This window comes from Solanum lycopersicum, chromosome 7 (genome assembly GCF_036512215.1).
Source record: "Solanum lycopersicum chromosome 7, SLM_r2.1".
NCBI lineage: Eukaryota > Viridiplantae > Streptophyta > Magnoliopsida > Solanales > Solanaceae > Solanum > Solanum lycopersicum.
The window spans coordinates 62,405,195-62,422,226 of NC_090806.1; positions in this window are offsets into that span (position 1 = coordinate 62,405,195).

Here is a 17,032-nt window from a genome sequence, read left to right on the forward strand (position 1 = left end):
TAACATCCCAAACTTAACAGAACCATATTTTTCTAATTGTCTTTTGTATTACATATGCACTGCGGAAACATGAAACAATGAACATATGTCTGATAGAACAGTACTATGAACATTTGTCAAATATAACGGTACATGTATTTTTTAATTAAGCTTAGAATGTATGCAATATACAATAACAATATGTCCAATGAAATTCCACCCGTGAGGTCTGGGGAAGATGATGTATACACAAATATTGTCTATATCTTGTGAACGTAAATACATCGTTTCAAGTAGGCTCAAATAAAGCATAAATATACAGTGAAAGAAAGATATTGACAGAGCTGCAATACAGGAAATTGTTATTTTTTCAGCAATAACAGATAACTTCATTTAAGCTGAACAAAGCTATATACCATTCAGCACACACAAAGCAAAAGTCTCAGTCTTAACGAGGCTCAAGGAGTTCTCGAGCTTTTAACAGTCGAACAGTTAACATATTTTTCCCTCTACTGAGGTCATTATTTGCTGTCTGTTCCTACAGAACAACTTCACTTCTTTCGCTTTGAACTTAATGCAGCCTTCTTTGCAATCCTCTTTCTATCTTCAATCGGTGGAAAGTATAGACATCCATAAATATTGAGATGTAGCACCTGCAACATCCATGAAACTTCGTGGTCATGCTGCAAGGACATACAAAAGTTTACAATTATACACATGAAGCTGTAATAGTAGTTGAAAAGACATATAGATGATACAAATTTAAGGTATTCTGATATAGGAATGATATATAAAAACAATATGGGTTAATTTTATAAATGGTTACTAAACTTACTCATTGCAGCACTAAAGTCAGAAATATTTTTTTTAACTGACTTTTGGTGACAGTAAATGAGAGCAGATGACACTCACAAGAAGAGTGCACCTAAAGGTGTTATCAAATAGCTGAGGAGGAATTTGTCTTACGAATGCTTCACATGGCCTGCACTGTGAAGGTTGATCAAACAATAAATCCAAGAGAGATATAGATGATACTTACAGAGAAATCGCAATAATGAAACTTGAGCAGCAGGGACAAGATTGTTTACCCCATGAAACTTAATATTTTTGAAGCACATAGATAAGACTGTATCACATATACTAGATGCAGTAAACAAGGTTTTGAAGAAAGTTTCTCCACCAAGAGTCTCGAGACCTGTACTATCGAGTAGAAGCATTCAGGCGTAGCACAACAATAGGACATTCCCTTCTCTTGCATCAGAATTTTCATAACTATGAGAGTTGCAATCTTTGGAGGTACAACATTCATATTTCATATGAGATCCAAGAAACAGAATATCACCATAAACTGGCGAAGTAATTCAGAAAAACTATTTTATAAAACAGAATGGACCTAAATAAGAAGGCTAACCTTCCGCGACATTTCATCACATAAATCCATCACATATTCCGATTCCAAGAAGAAATGAAGGGCATGTGATCCATATGGATCATCAAACTGCACCAGCAAGCAAAATATCAGAATCATGAAGTAGCACTTCCAAAAATGGAGAACATCGTGTGTGTGTATATTTGTTCAAATGGACGGATACCTTTGTTAGGGCACCAACAATACCCAAGGCGGTGATGATCACATACTCCACAAGACTTGAGAAATGGATAGAAATAATGTGGTATTTTAGCTGCAAAGATAAGTTACTAGAAGAGTTAACTGTTTCTCACACAACAATATAACGAATTCTTAGAGAAACTTGATTCACTTTAACAAGTAGTTTGGCGTAAATTTCATTTCAATTGGTGTTATTTCAAGAACTAACTTTACCTTTTATGACATCCTTTCTTGTTTCTGGATTATCAGCCATAACCTGAAGAATATTGACAGAGAGGTCAAAATTTCAGTCCATGACGACCTCATATCAATAGAAGCTTGATCAAAAACCATTTACAATTTAAAATCTTCACAGAGTATGTAAGTTTTTGAGAATTACATTTCGTGCACACACTTATCGCTACTTGCCGCTAAAAAACAGACTTAGCGGCAATTGAGTTGTTGCCATTAATTAATTGCTGCTAAAGATCATTTGGTCTTATGAGATATAGTTCATCTAAATCAAATTACAAAAATCTAAGTGTATCTCTAATGCATTTCACTTTGATTTTTGTAAACAACAGATTTCAAGTGATTCCACGGACTAAAACATTACAAGATAAAGCATAATCACCAAATGTAACAGGTCTTGCACAATTTGCTATTGCATTGATCATCTCGTGGCTATTGAAAACGAATGAAATCAGATGGTTCTATTTCTCAATCTTTCTGACTTTTTTGCTACTTCAATAATATAAATTATAACACACTATTTTGATGGTATATTACTGACCTGAAACAAAGCAAGAGCATGACAAGATCGAGTTGCTTCCTCCTAGGGGTATCAAAAATGAACCCAAACATATGTAATCCACCCAATCCGCTCAGAATTTTAAGGATTGGATCCAAGATAATTTAAATTGAATTCAATCTCAACTCATTCAAGCTTAACCCATTTGAAGGAAATTCTCAATTAAGCCCAATTCAATCTCCAATTTCAAACTGTTTTAAATTATTTTATTAAGGTATGTTCCTATATTAGAGGTATGGATTATTATTTATTTAACATTTTTTAGATTTATCTATCAATTTGTTACTTTTTTAAACAAAAAATTCTTGAGCGGAAATTCAAATTGTGACTATAAAAGTTAATTATCAAGATGTTAAATTATTGAAATTAATCGGGTCAAGACCCAACCCGTTTTTTAGCCCATTTGAGCTCAACTAGTTTGAGCCCAAAGTAAACTTGAGCGGGTCAAGACCCAATCCAATTTCTATTAAATCCATTATAATATTTTCAATTTCAACCCAACCCGCCCATTTGACACCCTATTTCTCCATAAATAGCATTCATGGTGAAAGCTTCCAATATAGTAATATGATTTCTTGAAATTCGTAAGACAGACAACTTCTTGCACAACAAAATGTGAGATGTTTGATATGTTCGTGTCGAAATTTTTCTCTCCGTAACATCTTAAGCTTTTAAACGAGAGTCTCCAACAAAATATAAACCGCAAAGGAAAAATATATAAGTATTCTTAGACTATGACCGAAATCTCAGAGACACATTTTAACTAAACTAAGTTTCCTGAACTTTTTAATAAAGATTAAATTTCTAAATCACAAAATATAAATAATAGCTCCTTTTCGACTCATTTGACTTGAATTGAAGAATCTATTGTTTTTTGCCTTTGTGTAGTAAAAATTAGAATTAGGTTTTGCAATTATAAGGTTGAAAATTGATGCGAACTTGGATTTGTTAGAAACCTACTTGGAGGATTGAAATCGACACTTGAGAATAAGGACTAATAATATTATTAAGCCTAAATTGAGAAGATTGAAGTCGAATTTCTTATTATGCAAGCAATTGATAAATATATTTATGTTTGGTAGATATATGGGAATTTCCCTAATATTGATAATTAGGTTTATAGTTTTACATGTTCATTAGGGGTACGTATGATATATTTGTGTACAGTTCGGTTTTAAAGTTATTGGTTCGATATATCGGTTACCGCTTAGTAGATAAGCTAAGCCGTTATAGAACATTAATGTCTCATTTGTTTGCACTTAATGAAGGTCTGAATCTGAATAATTCAGATTCAGCCCAATAAGTACGTTTGATTTTTAGGTCTGAATGTGAATCATTCAGATTCAGCCCATTAAGTTAATTTGTTTTAATTTTTAGAAAACCTCTTAATGGGTCTGAAGAGATCTGAACGAATAAGATCTGTAGGAGACTCTCAACAACATTCAGACTCATTTGATAAGTTATCAAATAACAAATCATAGGCTTTGGGCGCCTTTTAATCTTATAACTGAAAATTTCCTTTCTCTCTTTTCTCAATCAAACACCATTTTTTTCCAATTGATAAGTTTTCATAAATCCTTTCAAATACTTTTTGTATATTAATAATTTTCTTGTATTTATGTGTGTAAATAATATTTTTGGTGTCTTGTTGTTTATCAAGGTTTTTGAATGAAAAAATAGTACTCCAAATCATGATTATTAAAACTTTTTTAAAACCTTTTTTTAATCAAAAGTGATATATTTTGTTGAAATGAAAATTTTATAATATTTTATTAATATAATGTTCAATTTCACTTCCACATTCAGATATTGAAAACAAATAACATTAATTATTTAGTGTTCAGATTTAGAGACCACATCTTAATATTCAGATGTGTATTCAGATCGAAACACTTAGATAATCTTAATATTCAGATGTGTATTTAGATTCAGAGCTCTTAATCTTAGTAGAAACAAATGGGGCCTAAGATACTAACTTATCAATTATTTATTTACTAGGGAACTTGATTGCGCTACGCGCAATTGTTAAAGAATCAATATTTCCTCTCTAATCAATCTTAATTAAATTATCATATATTTAAATTATATTATGAAGAGTATTTTAAAATGATTAGAGAAAATAACACTTAATAAATTTAATATTTTAAAAATAAGGATAGTGTATTCTTTATCAAAATAAATTATGTATTTTGTAAAATGATTTATTTTATTTTACCTTCTTAGTAATAATTGATGTCGAAATCGTCCAATAAATGGTTTTACAAAAAATTCAATCCTTTTATCTTCTCCCCTGTTAGGTAAGAATACAAAATCTTTTTATTGAAAAATGAGAATACACATGTTAGTAGAATAAAAATTAAAATCAGAAAGGAAAATATTTTCAAAATAAAAAAATAAAATATAAGAATAAAAATTAACTGATCTGTTTTTCTTTTACCTTCTTAACAAATAATGATGTTAGAATCATCAAGTACAAATAGTTTAAAATTCATTCTCAGATTTATCACTTTCTCCCAGTTAGGTAAGAACATGTTTCTTATGTATTTCATGTTTTTTTCACTTGTGAGTTGTGATCAAACAAAAAACTTATGATAAGAAAATTCTGATAAAGTGTAAAAATTATAAGTAGAATATTATTTGGTATTATAAATTTGAAATGACATTTAGGAGGTATAAATATGTGAATGTCACTATAAGCAATTGGATAGACTAATATTGCTGTAAAAGACAGGAAAGTCGCCATTAATTATAGTTAGTAACAACATAAGGATCATGGAGAAGTACTTTCATAATTTAAAAGTTATTTATGACCTTCAAGAAATTCCTACGAGAAAATGATATCGTGGTAATTAAGATTGGTAATTCAAGTATTGAACTTTTGTAATCTGTGACCAAATGTTTTCTAAATGGAAATAAAAGTTCCACTGTCCATTGCCAATATTGAGCAAAGTGATAATAAATGTAAAGTTTTTATAAAGTTCATCAACTATAAGTGAAGCAAGTATTTTCTTTGACAACGAAACATCTATAACATAAGTTTTGTCAACATATAAGTTTTTAACTTGCTCACAACGCAAACTTTTCTATAAAAGATTAAAACCGCAAAATAAATTTGTAGGTATTGTAATATCGAAAAACTAATAAAATCTACTATTAAGTAAAACGTAAAAAGTATTGATAAACAATCAGGTTTGACTTAAAAAGCTACAAAGTTATAATACATCAAACCTAAAGCATTAAGGATAATTATGATATCTCATAAGAAATTTCCAAAGGGTAGATAATTTAAGCTCATCCATGTACGAGTATTGTTTTCTACCTTTTTCAACTCCACCGTCCTCTGCTTCCTCTTCTTTTCTGTTTCTTTTTGCACTATAAAAATCTTTATTCTTTTAATAAATATTCATAACAATTTTTTTTTTACACAAATGTATCTGTCATCAATTAATCACAAAATTAGACTTGAAAATGTCTTCGGGTTAATATATAAAGGCATCACCTTTCCATATTTTTCTTTCATCTACCCCCTCCATTTCAAATTGATTGTCTTGTTTTGACTCGATAAGAAATTTAAGAAAGTTTTTTTTTGAGTTTTATAATATTTTTTTTATGTTTTATAATTTTTAATTTTTTTTTTATATATATATATATATATGTATATGTAAACTGTAAACGAACCCATATTATTGAATATTGTCCTCCTTATTTATTGTGTAAACATATGAATTGCATCCACTCTAAAAAGATGCTAGAACTTCCTGCATAAAATATATTCACAAGTAAGTAGCAGTTGCACCACCAATAAAATGACCTACTAAAGCATGTACTAAGAACACCTAAAAATTTATCATAATTTGATGGATGCCTTTACACTTACGCAGACAATATGCTCTATCATCCGTTCAAGTTCCTAATCAACCTCTAATAGGGTCATCAAATTCAAAGCAGTCATACCTTACAAAGATACTTTTTGCAGCAATCTTTTTAAAGCAGCTCACATAATTTTTCTATGACCATCTCATCGAACGTCAAAAGCAATTTTCTCTCATAATTTAACATCACTTGAATTCAATCTTCAAGTAATATATTTGTAATAGTTGGAAAGATATGTGGTGATAATTTTAAATGACCATCTATAAAAATATTTAAACGGAGCAATGTAAAAAAACCATAAAATTACAAATCAAAATGAAATGCTTACAATGAAAATATATGTAATAAACAATGATAAGAAATATATAAATACATATACATAATCCTTAGATTACATGAAATAAAATTGAAAAGAAAAAAATGCTTACATATAGCACATGTATGAAATGACAACTTGAATTGTCGAAATAATTGAAAGATCGTGGAAGCAGCCATTTTTAAAAAAGTAAATAGTATAATTAGTGAGGATAGTCGTTTCGGAAAAAGAAGAATTTATGGGTTCGTTTACAATTTATTTAATAATATAATTTACGTAGAAATACTTAGTAAAAAATATTTTTAAAAAATGAGGAAAAAAGGAAAATTGAAATGCTGATTTTTTAGCTATGCCACATCAGCTGGCCAATGTTTCTGCTTTATGTATATATATATATATATATATATATATATATATAGATTGGTTTGATTATCAGTTTAACCATTAAAATTTGACACAAAATTATAATTAAAAATCACTAAAAAACACGGTGACAAACCAAATAAAACATACATATAAGTTGACAGACTGCATCTTGTTAAAAGAGTAATACTGACACATTGTAGAATAATCAAAAGTTTCAGATCACAACTAAAAATATAAGTATGACACTCTATGTCAAAAACTTTATGCATTAAATGATATATATATATAATTAGTTAATTTGTTATCAAATTATCAGTTGATCTGTTAAAAAACCCCCCAATTCTTTAAGAACCGGTAACCATGATAAAACAATTAAAGTCTGTTTGTTTGTTTCAGGCATTTATATGCTAAGTATGGTGAGCCTCTCTACATTTTTTTGGGCTTCTCACATTGGGCACATGTTTTATCACAAATTTAGCAAGGACCACACTCAATACTCGATGCTTATCAACTACTTTTTATAGTAGATGAATTTTATGTAAGTTTAAACAATAATTAAAATGGGTAAAACATAGGATTAATTAATAAACTAAGTACTAAACCAAATTAGCCCTAATTAATAAGAACTTACAAAAAGGCGTCAGCACTTTCTAACTCATCATAAAATACATCCTGCCAAAGAAAATATTAGTCTAATAAATATAATTCCATTACAATTTGAGATAGATAAATTTGTATAGTTTCAATTAGTACATGCATATTGTATGATCTTAAAACAAGAAAACATTAGTTACATTATTTTTCCTAAATATGGTGTATATCTTTATTATGATTAAGTTAATAAGAATTACTTTATATATATATATATATATATTAGTGATCATATCTTTATATCTTATTTTATTATTACTAAAAGTGAGAACAAACTACACTAGAGTATAATATTATAAATATTTAGTTAATTGCATGTTTAAATATTAGTGATAATCAATTATTACATTGAGTAAATGGAGAGTTCATGTGTTCAACGGAAGATTGTTTACTCTTTAATATTTTAATCGAGGTTCACTATATATATTTAATATTCTTATTGTTTTCTTTTTATCTATTTTGCCCCTTTGAAAATTTCAAATAATATTTAATTTAAAACTTTAAGATGTCTTTTGGTATTCCATTATTTTTAGCTATATAAATTCATATTTTTTGTTTCATGAAACTCACATACAAAATTATCCTTTTCATTTTATAGTTAAAGTAGTGAAGCCATCAACATCTAAAGTATGAGATATATCTACCTTAGTTTGATTATATATATCACTTTACAAAAAATAAAGTGATTTTTCTATTTGATTAATGCTTTAGTTTGTATCGATGGAGAAGACTTTTGAATTTTGATTGAATATGAGAGAAGGTGTTGACAAAAACTTGGAAAATTATGTATCGATTTTGTATTTCTTTTTTCATTTATATAATGTTATGATTAAAGTCTTAAGAAGGATGTCATGTTATTTTTTTTATAATACTATTAGTCTTCTTTAATTTAATTTTCTATAAATCATTATCATAACATTTATTTGAAATTATTGCATTTTAGTACTCATTACATACATACTTTCATTGAATTTTAATCTACCTAAAGAATTTATAACATATTGCATGAGACACACGTGCAATGCAAGTGTCCAGAAAGTAGTTAGAAAAAAATAAAGGGAATCACTTAAATTTCACTTGAATGAAGTTTGAAAATGCATCCTTCCCTTTCAATTTTGTCCAATTCATCACACAATTATTCAAATATTATTTATAATATTTTTAAAAGTTTGCACAAATTAACATTGAATTATACATGTGCAGTGTACGTGTCCAAGATTAGTTTTTAAATAAAAGGTCAAATCAAGGTCATGCTAAATTCTACATCATGCCCATTTTGGATAAATATGACATATTTTCTAATAATATAGAAAGAGCAAACTCATCATAAATTGTATAAAGACCACTAATAAAAGTTCTTTCATTGTAAAATCTAATATCCATTAAAAAACATCACGAAAAAAATTAATGATCGATGAATTTTTTCGCCTTTTTATCTCTCTCATCAAACAACTATCAAGTACAAAACAACAATATATAACATATATACAAAAAATAATACTTATATAAAATATATATATGATAAAAATAGTTTTAAAATTAAACGTGTCATATACCTTGTAGAGGTGATGTATGACCTCTTCATGTAGACTAGCATTATGGATTAATAGCACCAACTGATTTGAAGTGAGATCACCTAAGTAAGATTTTTTTGTGATGGCGATGATTTGAAGTGAGATCACCTAAGTTAGAGGTGATGTATCCCTATTTCCTTTTTAATTTGTTTGAAAAAAGAATGATTTTTTTCTTTTTTAGCAATACTTTAACTTTAACTTTCCAAGTGACATGTTTAAGACCACAAGATTAAATGACATTTTGGTACATTTGATATAACATTAATTTAGAACCACAAGATTAAAAAATCTTTTTTCCTTAAATTCCGTTCCAAGTCAAACTAGGTCATTCTTTTTGAAACGAAGGGAGTATAAATTTTGTATTGAAAATGGACGCACGTTTATTCAAAAATATTTCATATAACTTCCATATTGAAAATGACATATTTTATCCGTTTAAAATCTATTGGTATTTACTAAAAATATATGATCATAATATACATATTGACAAAAAAAATACTAGTCTAATCAATATAATTCCATAACAATTTGAGATAGATTAATTCGTTGACTTTCAGTTAGTACATGCATTTTGTGTGAGTTTTACACTAGAAAACATACATTACATTGTTTTTCCAATAATATGGTGTATATTTTTATTGTAATTCAATAAATTATAAGAATTATTTTTCTTTAATGAGAGAAGAATGAAGGGGATCATAGAAAATTCGTTTGATTGAAATTTGTGATGTGATTGTACTTTATAACGATAATAAATATCAACTGATTTTACTATTTATGAATTTGAGAATGTACCCTTCTCAAGTGCATTGTAAATGTCAAAATTTAATTTTCAAATAAAATGTTAAGTTATGGTCATGTTGAATACTACATCATGTCCATTTTGGGTAAATATAACATATTTTCTTATAATATAGAAAGAAAAAAACTAATCATACCATCATATTCTATATAGACCACTAATTACAATGTCCATTAAAAAACATCACGAACAAAAATCAACGAATAAATGTTTAACACACATTTCTAGAATAGTATTATGAGATATTCTACAATGTTGTTGTGTGGATGATAACCTTTGGATCTATTTTGAGGTAGGTCATATACTAAACTTGTGATAAAACATGAGACCAAATTGAGAAGCCCAAAAGAAATGTTGAGCGGCCCAATATATAGTGAGCATTGTTAGGATCGAAAATAAGCAGGTGTAAATGCGGAAGCTAGCAACGCACACCTCAAAAGACCACGAGTAAGAAGACAACGAAAAATATACCAAAAGACATAAAGATTTAACGCGGTTCGGTCAATCGACCTTCGTCCACAAAGGAGATGAGCAATCCACTATAAATATGAGAGTACAAAATACAGAGGGAAACAACCTCAATCAATTCACTCGGAATACATGGAAGGTTCACACAAGTGATAATGTATCAAACTTGTAACCCACAATTCTCCCTCTAACCAAAATTCTCAAAGCCCTTAAGACTACATTGTGAATACTAATTAAGTTAGAAGGAACATGCCTCTATTTATAGAGTCCTAAACCTTTTCCTATCAGAAAAAGGATTAGTAAATCCAAAACCTTTTCCTAAAAGGAAAACCTATTTATGATAAGAAATTTACAGCAAATAAAACCCAACAAGCATGTCCTTTTTGGAAATATAATAGACTTACTTACACTAACGGGTCATCCCACTCTCACCTAGCCAAAGCCACGTGGCTGGAATTTGAAAGGCTAAACCTTTCTTTACTTTGTTTACTCCGAAAAATTTCTCAAACATTACATTATTCATCTTTTAAAATATTGAATCATTGTTCCTTCAACTCTCTCGATTATAGATATTGTATCATCGTTTCTTGAGGATCTTGAGCTCCACACGTACTAATATATTATTTACTATTCAATATTTGATTCATTAAAATGTAAGGATAGAACTGTAATCTAAGTTTTGCCCCATATATATATATATAACACCTTCTCGGAATGTATTGAACTTCGAACCCTTTTCAACTAATTTTATCTGTTTAAGTCCTGTGAAAATAATTATAAGTTTTTTCTTTATTTTTATTAAAAATTAAGTGGCAACTCTGTAACTTGGAAATCGATTTTTCCTAAATCATAAGATTAATTTATTTTTTGAAACTTAGTCATTTTTCTTCTTTTTCTTATATCTTTCGTAAAACAATATCAATATGTACCTTGTGGTACAATATTAGCCTTTCACAAAAAATTTAAGTAATATACATCGTTATGAGTGGTAGAGCCACATATATTCAAAAAGAGTCAACTAACATCAGTTCATGGAAAAAGTATATACACTATGTGTTGTGTTAATCCCTAAATATTATATCAAATGATTAATGACTATTCCAAATCATAATTTGAGTGAATTATTTTAAAATTAAGTTTCCAGAAAAATATTCAATTAATAAATCTCATTAATTGCTTCTTACTTAAAAACAAAAGAGGCAATATTCATTTAATGATTGCAATTAAAAGTCAAATTAAGCAACTTTAATCAAAGTTCAATTGATTCTATTAATAAATATTTATAATCTGTAATAAAATTTATTTAAGACATTAGTAACTAACATTAAATATCACTATTTCAATCGATAGTTCACACTCTCTATATATAACCTCCGAAGCATTTCTTGGAAAAACATATACACATATATTTTTAAAAATATATCAAATGGAAGATCCAACTATTATTAGAAGAGTAGAGTTGTTGATTTCACCACTTGGTGGAATTCCACAACGAAGAGTTGCCCATTTTTTAGATCCGATTGCTACTTCGGCTAAAGAACCAAATTTGAAACATTCTTCAATCCACTTTCCATCCGAATTTGAGTGGTCATTGAAAGTTACGTTTCATGGTTGCAATGGATGGAGGGATCAATATAAGAAACAGAAAGAATGAGTTGAAAAGATGGAGGCTATCCATCGCCCTGTATGGATAGCTGCAGGAGTTTAAGAAGCGCTAAAAGGTTCAACTTATAGATTCCATACCGAAAAAAATTTAATATTTGGGTTGGTAGAGAGGTGGTCTTGTGAGACTAACAATTTTATGTTTCCGTGGGGTGTAGCTACTGTTAGTCTTGAAGAGATTATGGTTTCGGGAGGGTTTTCTGTTTTGGGTGACTATGTTAAGTCCCCCCTTCAATCTCCTGATTTGGTAGGGATTGAAGAGTATCTTGAGAATGCGAGAAGAGAACTTATCGGATCGAAGATAAATAATCACAGTAGGTGGTTGAATTACTTCATGACTAGTGGTTCAGTGTGATTCAACCACCTACTGCGATTATTTGTCTTCAATCCGATAAGTTCTTTTCTCGCATTATCAAGATACTCTTCAATATCTACCAACTCAGGGGATTGAAGGGGGGACTTAACAGAGTCACCCAAATCAGAAAACCCTCCCAAAATCATTATGTCTTCAAGACTAACATTAGCTTCACTCCACGGAAACATAAAACTGTTAGTCTCACAAGACCACCTCTCTACCAGCCCAAAGATTAAATTTTCGTTGGTTTGGACTCTATAAGTTGAACCTTTTAGCGCTCCGTAAAATCCTGAACTATCCATACAAGGCGATGGATAACCTCTATCATTTCAACCCATTCTTTCCATTTCTTTTGTTGATCCCTCCATCCATTGAAACCATGAAACGTGACTTTCAATGGCCACTCAGATTCGGATGGAAAGTGGGTTGAAGGAGGTTTCAAATTTGTTCCTTCAGCAGAAGTAGCAATCGAATCTAAAAAACGGGCAAATCTTCATAGTGGAATTCCACCAAGTGGTGAAAATAACAAGTCTACTCTTTCAATGATAGTTGGATCTTCCATTTGATATATTTTTGAAATTATAAGTATATATGTTTTTCTAAGAAATGCTTCGGTGGTTATATATTAGATAGTGTGAACTATAGATTGAAATAGTGATATTTAATGTTTGTTACTAATGTCTTGAATAAATTTTATTATAGATTATAAATATTTTTTAATAGAATCAATTGAACTTTTACTAAAGTTGCCTAATTTGACTTTTAATTGCAATCACTAATTGAATATTGCCTCTTTGTTTTTAAGTAAGAAGAAATTAATGAGGTTTATTAATTGAATATTTCTTGAAAAGTTAATTTTAAGATAATCCACTCAAATTATGAATATGAATCGTCATTAATCATTTGATATATATTTAGGGATTAACATAACACATAGTGTATATACTTTTTCTATGAACGGGTGTTAGTTGACTCTTTTTGAATATATGTAGCTCTGTCACTCATAACAATGTATATTATTTAAACTTTATGTGAAAGGCTAATATTGTACCACAAGATACATATTGACATTACTTGAATTTTACAGGCATGAGCTCAATCCTAATCCCCGTTAGAGGAAAACGATTGCATTAGATTGATTACTAACGTAAAATTGATGAATTTGGTAATGGTGATAACAAAAACAAAATCCGACGAAATATATGAGTAAATATATTAAGGGATTCAATAAGTACTATATATGTATAATAATCAGTACACCAAAAATGATCTTTAGCTGTAATTAATTAACTGTAATAGCTTAATTGCTATTAAATATAGTGGCAATTAGCACTTTTTTTTGGTAAATGTCGCTAAAGCATTTAATGACATTGGATCTAATAAAAATTAACTAATGCTGGTAAAGATTTTAGCAGTCTTTATATATGTGTATGCTTTTTATTGTTAAAAGCTAATTTTATTGTCGTGATAAAACTTTTCAGATATCTACGTAAAATACTTTTTCAGTGAAGTGGTGTCAGTTGACACATTTTGAATACATGTTCCTCTATCATTAATGATGATGAAGATGATTGCAGTATGCTGATCGCTAAAGTAAAACTTGTGAATTTGTGATGGAAATAACAAAACAAAATATTAAGTATCCTTCTAACTACAACATATATATATTCACTCAATTGTATTTATAACATGATTTCAGGACTTATTTAAAATACTTAACAAAAATCTTTTTTTAGGGGATATAAATATGAATGTCGATCATCTCAATCATTTGATATAATATTTAGAGATTCAATAGTACACATAGTATCTACATTTTTTTAGTGAATTGGTTGAAAATCTCATCTCTCTACTGAATTTGTGATGCAAATCAGCCCAAAAACAAGGAATTTGGTTGCATTCTCTGCATTCATCTCTACTATTGAGCCTAAAAATATGAAAGAAGCCATGATGGATGCTGACGGGGTAATCTATATGCAAGATGAATTCCATCAATTTGAGTGAAGCAATGTGTGGTACCTGGTCTCAAGAACTACTCAAAAAAGCATTATAGAGACCAGGTGGGTGTTTGGAAACAAACTGGATGAAAATGGGGATATCACGAGAAAGAAGTCTAGACTAGTGGTTCAAGGGTATAATCAGGAAGAAGGCATAGACTATGACGAGATATTTGATTCTATTGCTAGGATGGAGGCCATTAGATTCCTCATAGCATTTGCAGTTTTCATGGGTTTCAAGCTATTCTACATAGATGTAAAAAGTGTCTTTCTGAAGACAGATCTAAAGGAAGAAGTATACGTTAAACAACCACCTAGATTTAAAAATGCCAATATGCCAAATCATGTGTTCATACTCAACAAATCTTTGTATGGGCTGAAGCAGGCACCTAGAGATTGGTACGAAAAGTGGTCAAAATTTCTATTGAAGAATGGCTTCAAGAGGGGCAAAATTGACAACACACTATTTTTTATGAAAAGAGATAAAAAATTGCTCATCATCTAAGTGTATGTGGATGATATCATATTTGGAGAAACCTATGAACATCTGTGTGAAGAATTTTCCACTCTCATGGGAAATGAATTCGAGATGAGCATGATGGGAGAACTAAACTTTTTCTTGGGTCTGCAGATCAAGCAAACATCTAGTGGCACCTCAATTTTTCAAGGGAAGTATACAAAGGAGCTGCTAAAGAAGTTTCATATGGTGGATTCTAAGCCTATTTATACCCTCATTGGTATAAAATAAAAAATGGAGACAGATGAGGCTGATCCTTTAGTGAATCAAACCATGTATAGGGGTATCATTAGATCTCTATTGTATTTGACAACAAACAGACAGACATTGTATTCAGTGTAGAAATGTGTGCTCGGTTCCAAGCATGCCCCTTGGAATCACATCTAAAGGCAACTAAGAGGATCCTCAGGTATGTGAAAAAAATAGGGGACCTGGTTCTTTTTATCGTGGAGGTAATTCTTTTGAATTTGTGCAATATGCAAATACTGATTTTGCAGGATATCAAGTGGACAGGAAGAACACTTCTCGAATGTTACATTTCCTTGGTTCCTCACTCATATCTTGGGGAACCAAAAAGCAAAAGTCAATAGCTCTCAATGGCTGAGGTTGAGTATGGAGTTATTGTTACCTATTGTTCCCAACTTCTTTGGATAAAGCAACAACTTGAGGATTTTGGAGTCCACATCAACATCATTCCTCTCATGTGTGACAACACCAATGAAGTCAAAATGGGAAATAATCCAGTACAATACAAAAGAACAAAGCCCATTGATGTCAGGCATCACTTTTTGAGAGATAATGTTGAGAAAAAGGACATCATCATGAAATACTATAGGACTGAAGATCAGATTGCTGATATCTTTACAAAAGCTCTCAGCAAGGATCAATTTGAGAGAAATAGGTTGACGTTAGGGATGATAAACATGCACTAATCTAATCTCATCAAGAAGCCTCTAATTCCTTCTTTGGCTAAGATTTGGAGGGCATTATCCACATAACTTGTAATACATTGTTTAATTTAAGATCATCTATGTATCTGACTGCAGGTATACACCCATGGAAATCATAGGGGCGTAGAATGGCCAGAACCATTCAGGAATTGTATTTCATTTGCAGTTGACCTGATCCCTCTATAGATTAGCACTCTTTAGAAATTTTTTAAACTGTCTAATGATAACCGTCCAGATGGCCACGTGTTAGTCATCAGTCCTTCTGACCGTTGTTCTATCGCCTTTAAACCAAGTGACTCATCTATTCAGGGACCTAACAAATCTTTTCAAGTTCTTTTTATAGTAACCTTTCTCCACTCCATCTCCTTACATTTCAAAATCTCTCTTAAGTCTAGCATAAAAACCCTTAGTGTCTCTTTATATTTTTCTCTATCATTTTTGTCTTTTCTCTCTAACAACATAACTCAATATCCATCTTCCTCAAAGAAAATGCTCGACTCTCTAAAGAAGATAGACCAAGTGCACCTCTTCTAAAGTGGTGTATCTGTCCAAACCGTCGACCATTCCTCCGGTCAATGTTGGATCATTGAGTCCCCCTAATCCTTTATCCCCCTTATATCTCAATAACCTAGCACCTTCATTACGACCTGGTCCCTGCTCTTAAGTACTCTTTGCTCTTCTTTTTTAGGGAGACCTTCCCAAGGCCAAGTCGTTGGAGTCGAATTCTTGCTGCTAGTGAGAACTTAGTTGTGGAAAGTTTAACTTGTATGGGAGAAAGTGTTACATTAAGAACATGACCAAGGTGTGGAAGATTTTCTAGATATATCTCAACCGATATTTGACCAAACTCCTGAGATTAGTGAATATCCCTCATCTGATTCCACTGACACTGGTGAGGATAATTGTCCCCTCAAGTGGATGGTTCAAAGAATAATAATTCCCACATCCACAAAATAAAAAGAGAAGGTAGTTGAAGATTCACCTAAAAGGAGACCCTCCACCAAAGCAGTTACTCAAAACCTTATTGGTGATGCCATGAAATCCAACGAGGTAATCTAGTTAGGCAGTTTTCGAAGTGCCTGGTGAAAATGTAGTGGAGGTTTTTGGAGATGGTTCTGACGAG